This window comes from Malurus melanocephalus, unplaced genomic scaffold (assembly GCF_030028575.1).
Source record: "Malurus melanocephalus ecotype Western Australia unplaced genomic scaffold, MMel_1.1 scaffold_135, whole genome shotgun sequence".
NCBI classification, from domain to species: domain Eukaryota; kingdom Metazoa; phylum Chordata; class Aves; order Passeriformes; family Maluridae; genus Malurus; species Malurus melanocephalus.
Genome location: NW_026623367.1, coordinates 1,846,656 through 1,855,615, shown reverse-complemented (window position 1 = coordinate 1,855,615; position 8,960 = coordinate 1,846,656).

The following is an 8,960-nucleotide window of genomic DNA, read 5'->3' as shown; positions in this document are numbered from 1 at the left end:
GGGATCGGCCGCCATTTCCCGCCTCGGGCTGCGCGGGAAAAAATAAATCACGGAGTCGGAATTGTTTAGGTGGGAGAAGAGCTTTGGGATCAGCGAGTTCAGGCTGTAGCTCTGTGCCAGTGTCCCAACCAGGCACCGCCACGTKTAGGCTTTCCTTAAACACCTCCAGGGATGGTGATTCCACCATCTCCCAGGGGCATCCCATTTCTAATCTGTAATGTCTAATAACTTTTCTGTGAAGAAATTCTTCCTGATGTCCAACCTAAGCTTCCCCTGGCACAACGTGACGCCGTTCCCTCCTCCTGTCCCTGTTCCCTGGAGAAGAGCCCGACCCCCCTGGCTGCCCCCTCCTGTCAGGGAGYTGTGCAGAGCCACAAGGTCCCCCCAGAGCCTCCTTTGCTCCAGGCTGAGCCCCCTTCCCAGCTCCCTCAGCCGCTCCTGGGGCTCCAGATCCTTCCCCTGCTCCGTTGGCCTTCGCTGGACCTGAATGTTTATGGGTTCATGAACAGGTATGACCTATCTGATTAGAAGATGTGTGGAGTAATGTATTTTTACAGGTGACTGTAAGGTGTCTTTTTTTTTCAGAAGTGAGTATATAGGTCAAATCCCACACTCACTCAGGTTGGAAGGGACCACAGTGGGTCTCATCTGGTCCCACATCCCTGCTGCAGCAGGGGAGGACCCCAGCAGAGCCATCSCAGAGSACAAGRCACAGGATTATGTCTGGATGGTCTGGAATATCCCCAGTGAGGGACACTCCACAGCCTCTCTGGTCTCTGTTCAGGGCTTGGGCACTGCCCAGGGAAGAAGTTCTTCCTCATGTTCAGGTGGAATTTCCTGGGCATTGGTTCCTGCCCATTCATCCTGTGTCATTGCTGACCCCGTGGAGCAGAGCCTGGGCCCTGCTCTSATCYCTCCCTGCAGACAGGGACACACAGGGATGGGGTCCCCTCTCAGTGCCTCCTCTCAAGGCAGAACAGCCCCAGCTCCCTCAGCTTTTCCTACCAAGAGAGATGTCCCAGTCCCTTGATCAACTTTGTGGCCTCCTCTGGACCTTCTCGAAGAGCTCCATGTCCCTCTTGGGAAGGTACCAAGCGCAGGCTTGGCTGCTTCTGTCAGGGCAAATATTCTCTGTCATGTCTGCCTCTCCAGGAATTCCCAGTGCTTCTGTTTGCTGGTGCATGAAGAGGTAAACTGATGTGCCCATCCTGCTCCCACCCTCCTCGCTATCTGCCATTAACCAGGGCCTTGGGCCTGATGCTGGGGAAAGTACGTGGGAAACCCACCCCAAATAATGGCTCTTTTGTGGGGCTGCCAGAATTTAAAACCAAGAGAAAACCTTTAAAAAAGCATGGTGGTGTATTTAACAAAAAWAAGAAATTCTAACCTCCTTTGTTTCCTAGGGAAAAAAATTAATGTATATTCAAGCCTCTGTTGTAACCTTGCTACACTAAGGATAGATATAATTTTAAATTTAATTAAATAAATGGGGAAAATACTTCTGTAGCTGGCATATACCCAGCCAACAAGAATTTTAGTAATATTGGTTACAGCTATCTTCTTTTTGCACTAAAAGCAGAAGCTGCTGACCATTTACATTAAAAGAAAAAAAAAACCTTATAAATTTATCTTTGAACAGTTTTACTTAATAGTAAGAAAACCATGGAAAATTGAGCAGGGGTTGGAGTAACCTGGTCTAGTGGAAAGTGTCCCTGACTGTGGCAGGGGGTTGGAACTGGRTGATCTTTAAGGTCCCTTCCAATCTAAACCATTCTGGGATTCTGGATTTCAGCTGCCAAGCTGGTTTGCAGAAATGACCATTGTTTTTAAATCTAGCAATTTAAGCAGCTGTTCTTGTTGCAGCTCTTCCTCACCATGAAGGAAAGCTCTGGGCCCTGSCTCAAGGAATTTCTGCTCTGCAGCAGTGCCACATCCAGTTTCTGGAGAAAATTACTTAAAAGCTTGGGGGCCTTGTTTCATTCCTGCAGTCAACAGATTTAAACATTTTGCTGTAGTCTTCAAATCACTGCACTTTTTCAACATAGAAAAAGTCATTCTAAATCTGCCTGTGCTTTCTGTCTCTAAAACTAACACTCCCTAAAGAGCAGCACAGGCAGAGATACCTGTATTGCAGGTTTCTGGGACTCGTATTTTAGGTTTTCCCGTCCTACTCTTATGACAAACACTTGCACAGGGAGTGAGCGCGGTGCCACTGCTTGCATTGCATCCAGCTGTGCAAGTTCCAGCCTGCTCCGTGGCTTTGGCTTCTCCAGACAGGAGTCTCGCAGTTACAAACAGTCCCTCGCAGGCTGGATCGGGTGCAGATGAACAGGAGTTGGTACATGTTGGCTGATGGAATTAGCCCTGCTCCCTGTGAAGGCTGGGAGCTCCTGCTCCTGAGCTATTATGCAGCTGTATCACAGCACTGGTTGTGTTGTAACCCAGCAAGTGCTTGATCTTTTAMCCGCCCAGGCACTGGAGGCATTTTTTAATTATCTGAGGGTTAATTTGCATGGGAGCTTTTGCTGAAACAATAAATTCAGACCTCTGTTATTATCGGGTATGAGTTTCTGTATCAATATTTATATTTGGGTAAAACCAAAGAAGCTTCCTGCTACCTTAAAGACAAAAGAATTGCTTCAGAGCAAATTCAGGAGTCATCCAGCACTAAGAACACCTTCCACTTCTTTGTATGGAAAGGAAAATTGTAATGTGGTGGTAGAACATGTGTTCCAACGCCTCTTTTGTATGCAGGGATGAGGAGATAGAAACGTCTTGTCTGATAAAAAGCACGTTTTGCAAGGCTTGACAAATACAATGTTCACCTCCAGCCAGTGTGGTATGTATGATTTTAATGTTGGTAAGAYTGTTTCTGCAACTCATGTAGTGAAACTCCTGTCAAACAGCTCACTGTATGTTCATCTCAGTCAGGAATTCGGTATCTGCTTCAGTTTAGAGGGGGAACTTCTGTTTGTGGTGATATATAAGGGGGAAGCAGGGTGAGAGGATGTGCCTGGAGGGGCTGTCTCTCTCCGTGCTTGTCCCTTTGCTGCTGCCTTGCCGCTCCCTCAGCCCTCCAGCCTAAGGTGGAGAGMAAAAAAGCAGGATACTGATCGCAAACGAGGAGCTGTAAGAAAGCCCMTGCTCTTGCAGGGCTGCAGGAAGCAGAATGAAAGTTGAGGGAGCCCAGCTGTTCTTGTCCTGGCAGCCCTGCTGTAACCTCGGAAACAGATCCCTTCCCCTGGGCACGGGATCAGCATCTTCCACCCCCCACCACTCCCATTCGAGACAGATGTTACAGAATCAAGAGCAATCCATATTGTATCTTTTCTGGTTTTACTTTAGGAACACTCAGAGGTGTGTACAGTATCTTCTGTCTATGTTTCTATGTATGCTACCTGAGTTAAATCCTAAATAATCCCGTGGAACAAGGGAATGGTTTCATATCCCTGTCACAGATCAGAGGTGGAGGCACAGAAAAAAACAATACTTTGCTGAGAATTGCAGTACCAGCTTATGGGAGATCCAGGTTTTCATCATGACTTCTGACATTTGTCCTTGCTACTAAAATGTGTCCCCCTCTCAATGCCATGGGATGTTTTATAATAGCGGGGGGGGGGGGGTGGTGAAATGTTTTTAGCAGAACTGTTCTACATTAAAAGGAAGCATTTATTTTCATTGGTATCAGCTCTGTGAAGTCTTGACCCTGGGCCCACAATGGGAGTTTTATCCTTGACTTTAATGGGAGAACAATCAAGGTCTCGTGATATTGCATCCTAAAGAAAGAAAAATACTGCCGTTTGTATCAGTAAGATAAATGTCTCATAGTTAGTGTAAGCRGCTATATTCCTGCAATAAATGGTTTATTAGATTGATTAAATGTCTTAACTTCACCTCAGCTATTAATCACTTTTGGCAGCTGTTTACCRCTTTGTATACTTTGAAGTAATAGACATTATTCCTTAATTATCTCATTGCAGTTCAGTCATTGTTTCCTAAATAGTGCCATTAGAATGGTAAATTGCAACAGTAAAACAGTGTCAATAGGAAGTTATGAAGTTCTCATTTTATGATGCATTCATAAAGTTAACTTAATCTACTCAAAATGTGGCTGTGATTTCCACACAGTGACCTATTTGCTATGAGAGAAGAGATACTGATGAGAAAACAGTTGAGCGTTAAGTGTGCTGGGACTCTGCTTTTACCCATGTAAAACACAGCATATTCCCTGTTGGAATATGTGTGCATATCAGAATTTATTAAACTAGTGCTTGTTTGATCACTTTTGGTTTCACTGASTGCTGTGAATTCTGAGGATTTTGTGCCTTTGAATACGATGTATTTATTCCTGTGGAAAGAAAATGAGAAAGCTCCAAGCAGTGCTATCATTTAGATGTTACTATTGTCATTCCWCAGAAGGATAAGAGAGAACCAAATCAATCAGAAGAAAATGGCTGCTTTTAGTTTTATCTCCAGATCTGGCAGCAAGTCATAATGTGGCAGTTGTACATCTATTTCCGAGTCCCTTTTTTCACTCAACTGTAACTGTCCCGAACTTTAACATTATGAGTTGTCTGTTTCAGGYTGAGTTGTTTGGATGGAATCAGTATTACTGTCAATCTGAGAAAGAGTCATGAAACTGGCTTTCAAGTACTGTAACAGAAATTGTCTCTCTTCTTGCTCCCCAATAAAGGTTTTTGAGGAAAAAATAACGTTGTAAATTATGAGTTTGTGTGGGTTTTTTATTCTCCTGGGATTTTTATTGTGCACATGATAGAAAAGGTATGTCCTTACCTTGGGTTAAATTAGTGCTGAAGCAAGGTGAATAGTCTTTTTACTAGCAATAACAAGTTATGTTTAACCCCAGATTTCTGTAGACTCCTATACCAGAAACTTTGATTAAGAAACCCAACTAAGATGAGGCCTGATTAAGCCAGATGTCAGACACCCACATGAGAAATGATGCCTGAAAAGCATTCAACCCAGAGTGAAGCAAACATGTAATTAAAATGCCTGGCCATAATTTTGGTTCCAGGTTGAATCCAGCTGATGACCCACAGCTGGAAGGCTCTGAAAGCTCATCCCCAGGTGACCTACAAGTGGCATATCCAGTTCTCCCTAACTGCAAATGGTACACCTTTCCAAGACAGCCTGCTCTTTTTTTTTTTTTTTTTTTTTTTTTTTTTTAGTGAGCAACCAAATTGTGTTTCAGCCTTTCCAGAGGCTCGTGAAGTCTCCCATTCATGTGCTTGTTGCATCCTCTGCTTCATCTGGTCAAGTTTAAAGAATCTGCGGTTGCCCTAAGATGTTCCTCAATATCTTAGAGCTGGAGCGGTGCTGCTGGCAGAATTCATCTGGCAGAGACATTTGTGACAAAGCTCCCTCTCAGTCAATCCCAGGGGAGAGAAGGCAACTAGTTAAATTCTTTAGGAATTTAAAAAAACCAAATAATTTCTCCTAGACTAGATCARGGCTTACTTGTAATATTTCCAACTCCAGAAGCAATAGCACAGGGTCAAACCCCAACCATTTTGGAGGCAACAGCAACTTCAAACAGTRCAATTGCTTGTTTATCTGCAGCCTTAGGCCATATCCATGCTACACAGAGGYGGTGGATGCCCCATTCCTGGAAACTTTCAAGGTCAGGTTAGATGAGGCTCTGAGCAACCTGATCTGGTTGAAGATGTCCCTGACCATGGCAGGTGGGTTGGACTAGGTGACTGTTAAAGGTCTCTTGCAGCCCAAATCCTTCTATGACTCTACAACCYTTTGATGTTGGTGAGAGATGGGAGGTGGGACATGTCAACAGTAGCAGGGCTCCACTTTTGATTGTTCTGCTGTTTCACTTGAGCATGAGAGTGGAACATGATAAAAGTTGGCTTTGCCCTTATCTGGTTACCCATTGTGAGCGCTCTGTTCTCCAGTATCCTGCTGCAGCATTCCTGCCAACACGGCTCTAGAGGTTTGGTTTCCATTTCAGTTTCACTGGTTGTCAGAGAGTTTATCTATGAAGCAGATAGAACAACAGCTAATCTTGTGTTATGGTTCCATGTCTGTTTATAACTCCTATTAATAGCAACCGTGGAAAGCCTGAGAGTGGATTTTATAGGGCACTGGGGTAACCAGTTACTGCACATTCCCCTGAGGCTACGTGGCATCAAGTGTAGCAGCTTGTCCTTTCCAGACTAGGTCATGATCATCTTAACTCTGGCATTCCCTATGTTTTGGGAATTTGACTTTGTGCTTGCTCTTGGCAATTCTTTCTGAGACATGATTCGGAAGCCATTGATTTTGCTCTATGATTTATACTTACAAAGATTCCAGCTGATTTGCAAGAGGCTCTATAACTAAGCTCTGTTTTGTGTACCAGCTCCAGTGARGATTTCACAGCACTTAAGGGGGACTGGCTGGACTGGCACTGGAGGGAAATAGGATAGGTCCATGATGCTCTGATAAGTCTTAGAGGTTCATATTTTTCAATACTTAAATGTAAATGTTCAGCATTTCAATTGCTGGTACCCATTTTTAAAAGTGTGTTGTTTATCCCCTAAATTTGTGAAATGTACATGTAACACCTGATTCAGTGAGACATTGACCAGCACAACYATTGTCACATATAAAACAGTACAACAAACCTCTTCTTACAGATAGGTACATGGTGGGGTTGCTGCATTCATGAGAGCAATGGTTGATACATACCACATTAGAGACACAGTTGTGGTTTTCCACTAAGCACAGTAAACATGGGAAGATATTTGTCTACCAGTTCTGGGGGAACCAGCTGATGAGCTGTGAGAAAGTCCTGGCTTTGTGGAGGATGAAACAGGATAAGAAAGTCATGACAAAAGCCTGGAACAGCCCTCGGCAAGGACTTCAGGTCATCTTGGCACACAGGAGCGGTAATTTATTCCAGGAGTCACTGCTGAAATCATTAGTATGAGCTATGGAATAAAGCAGTAGCATGAATAAAGGCAGTAGAATCTGGCCTAATTGAGAAACAGAAAAGGAGGAGTGAGGAACACGAAAGGTCTTGTAAGTACAATGTCCTGTCATCTGAGTCAACTGATAGTCATGGTAAGTAGCCATCTAATTTATTTTTTAAAGGACTCCTCACAGGAAAAGCCTGCTGACTGTTGGAAAAATAAAGTCAAAACGATTAAGAATTGCAATGAGAAATTCTAGTCACTGCCTAATTCTGTGCCTTTAATTTCAAATTGCATAAATGGTAACTTAGCTTTTGGCCTCATGCCTAGAGAAGCACCTGAGCACACATCATTGCATCATCATCGAGAGTCTATTGGCCTTTTTTAATTGTGGGCTGGCTTTGGAAAGTGAAGTGGCTTGGTTGGTTAAAGGATGATACTAGACCCAGCTAGCAGTCAGTGACTACCACAAAAAATGCTGGCATGGAAACCACAAGCACTCTTTGAAGCCTCTGGAGCTATGRTGCTTCCACTCAGACCATTCGTTTGATTGAAATTTAGTTCATACAGCTGCCAGTGGAACCTGAGGAATGTGAAAGAGCATTTCTCATGATGTGATGTGGTCACGTGGCTGGAAATAGAGAAATCAAAGTGGGGGTTTGTGTGAGGGAAAGAGGTCAGATTTATGAAAGGCACCTATGAATTCTGTACGCATATTATGAGGGGGAAGGGTAGATGGAAGAAATGGTAAGGCAGAGGAAAGGAAAATGGATCACAGAAAGGGTAGGAAATAGGAAATCCTTGAAGAAAAGCTCCTAACAACTCTTGACATTTCAATCCCAGTGCCTTTCCCCTCAGAAATTCAAGTGTGGGGTGATCTTCAGCACCTGGTCGCTGGAGAGCTGCAAAGAAACTTGGTGACCTTTGCTGGGAGAMGGAGCTTTAGATATTGGAAAAGCAGAGATGATTTAAAGGAGTTTGGTGTCTGTGCTTGGGAATAGTAATTTTCTCTTCTCCAAAGCAAAAATTGTCTTTTTTGCTGGATGTGTAATAGAAAAGAACCCAGTTCTGAATACACCAGGACTTCATATGGCTTTGCTTTCCTGAATATGTAAAGCTATGGAGTTGCTGCAGCTTGGCTGGTTCTTGATGATTCTCAAAGCTGGACACACTGGCCACCCACCAGTTGTTTGGTGTAATATCCTCCACTTTTCACTGTACGATTTGTATTCCAGGAAAAAGGCCATGCAAAATGTTCCCTGATAAATATCTACAAATAACAGAAGTGTCTAAGCATCAGGAAGAAGCACTTATGTAGGACAACCAGGATGAAATTGAGCTTAATAAAAATATTTGATTGTGAGATCAAGATAATTCAGTAATCTTGTCAAAACTAGTCTCATTRTGCTGGGTTCTGTAGAAAAAGTAGCAGGAAGTGACCCAGAGCATAAGGATCTACAGTTTTAAGTGTCAAAGGAAATACAATTTCCTGTGAAAAACAGAAGCATAGAAAGAGTAATTCAACTGCAATTAYACAGGGAAATCCTGGCAGGATTGGGACAACCTGGGCCACTCCGTCTCCAGTCTGAGGTTGAAGCTACACTTTAAGAGCTTGAAAGTTAACCTGGTAAAGACACAGGAAGGGCTATGGTGTGCTAAGTTGTGCACTCCTACTGGAAGATAAGCAATGTCCATGGTTCCCAGTCCTACCCCCCCCACCCATCAGCAAGAGAAGCCCCATGTGGATGAGTGGGATGTGGGAGCTCAGCCCTGTGAGCAGACACAAAAGGCTCATGGAGCGTGCACGATCGCCTCATGCAACCACAGAGCAATCGTTTGTTAAAAAGGTGCCAAGTGTGAAAATGGAACCGATGCTGGGTCAGTGGGAAGTCTCTGCTTGTTTATTTTTGGATTCGCTGTCCCAGCAGGATCCTGCTGAACTGAGATTTTCACAGAAGCCATTCCTAACCTGAAGCCTGTCCCAAGCCACCAACTTAATGAGTGCCATGGCTGTCATGCACAGCAAAGACCTGGCTG